Raw genomic sequence first — 1,935 nt, forward strand, 5'->3', positions numbered from 1 at the left:
TGTGTGTGTGTGTGTGTGTGTGTGTGTGTTTGAGAGTAAGTTACACACATCATGGCCCTTTACCTCCATGTGTATTTCCTAATTGTTTAAACAACTTCAGTACATTTAATATCAATACATTTAAAAGTAACTTTTGGTAATGTTTTGGCCAATTTATTTTTCAGGAAGATTTAAAGTCTTCGAAAATTTAATTTGAAGGTAAAACCGCTTTAATTTTGAAGAACTCAGGACAGGAAGGAAGAGAGGGAGGGAGGGAAAGAAACCAGTACTCTATGTGGCATATATAACCAGTAAATTTAACATTGATGCAATAGTTATATCTAATCTAGCATCTGTATTCCAGTTTTGTCAATTGATGAACGTCTTTAAAACTCTTTTTAAAACCCCTCCTGTACACGATTCAGTCTAGGATAAGGTAAACTGCCTTTAGTTGTCACGTCTGTTTGGTCTCCTGGAGTCTGGAACATTGTCATGGCCTTTCTGTGTCTTTTATGTCACTGACACTTTTGAAGAATGCAGCACATCCTGCCCCCCACCCCCTCACCCACATTTCACAGTCTTAAAACTTTAATAATAAACCCAGACAATTTTGGAGACAGGAGGAGGGAAAAGTGAAAAAGACTGCTCTGCTCTGTATTTTGAATATTGTGGTAAAGTTACAAGCACTCCGTGATGTGTAATAGTAGGAAATGTTCTCTATTGCTTTTTGTAAAATGAATGGATTTTTACTCATAGGAAATTGTATTCGCCAGTCCTCTCTGAAAAGGTGAAAAGCTGACAAATCTTTAGTGACAATGATTATATTTTCCAAAAAGTAAAGTAAGAAATGGGAAGGTCATGTTGTATGAATTAATTGATTCTGATTTCAGATTAAGATGTCTGCGTGTATGTGTATTTTATATAGTATATGTATGTTTATATGTGTGTGTATTTGTGTGTGTGTATTCTCACCACTGAAAGATAATATTATTTGAATAAAGTGAATAATGTGAAGTACTTTGCAGATGAGCACTTTTTGTTTTGTTTTGTTTTGTTTTCTAGGGCTGCCATAACAAAGTACCACAAACTGGGTGGCTTAAAAGAACAGGAATTTATTTTCTCATAGTTCTTGAGTCTAGAAGTTTGAAATCAAGGTGGCAGTAGGGCCATGCTACCTCTGAAGTCTCTAGGGAAGAAACCATACTTGCCTCTTCCTAGCTTCTGTTGATTCCTTGCAATTCTTGTCCCTTGGCTAGTGGCTGTGTCATTTCAATTCTTGTCTCTATGTTCACATTGACTTCTTCCCTGTGTGTGTTTCTGTGTTTGTCCAAATGTCTCTGTCCTTATAAGGACACCAGTAATTGTATTTAGTGCCCACCCTAATCCAGTAAGGTCTCATCTTAACTTGATTATATCTGCCAAGACTCTATTTTCAAGTAAGGTGGAAGAAAACAAAAACAAAAACAGTAGGATACACACACACACATACACATACATGCACACACACATATATGTATATATGTTAATTTTATGTATCAATTTGACTGGGTCAAGAGGTGCCAATACATTTAGTCAAACATTATTCTGGGTATGTCTGTAAGGGTACTTCTGGATGAGATTAATATTAAAATTGACATATTGAGTAAAACAGATTACCCTTCCTAATGCAAGTAGGCCTCATCTAATCAGTTGAATGCCAGAAGAGGACAAAGGGACTGATACTCTTGTGAGTAGAAGGGAACTTCTGCTGCTGACTACTTTTGATCTAAGACATCATTTTTATTTTCTTGCCTTCAGACTATGATTTAAACATTGGCTCTTCCTGGGTCTTCAGCCTACTGACATTCACACTGGAACTAAATCATCAGCTCCCTCGGGCCTCCAGCTTACCAAATGCAGATCATGGGACATGTCAGCCTCCAGAGCCAATTTCTTATTATAAATCTCTCTCTCTCT

General features: G+C 36.8%; 1 pseudogene; it reads left to right on the forward strand.

The window, feature by feature from the left end:
* Positions 1-1,935, forward strand: part of LOC103588179 — an 83,909-nt pseudogene that overhangs the window by 1,156 nt on the left and 80,818 nt on the right.

Source organism: Galeopterus variegatus, unplaced genomic scaffold (assembly GCF_000696425.1).
Source record: "Galeopterus variegatus unplaced genomic scaffold, G_variegatus-3.0.2 Scaffold530, whole genome shotgun sequence".
NCBI classification, from domain to species: Eukaryota; Metazoa; Chordata; class Mammalia; order Dermoptera; family Cynocephalidae; genus Galeopterus; species Galeopterus variegatus.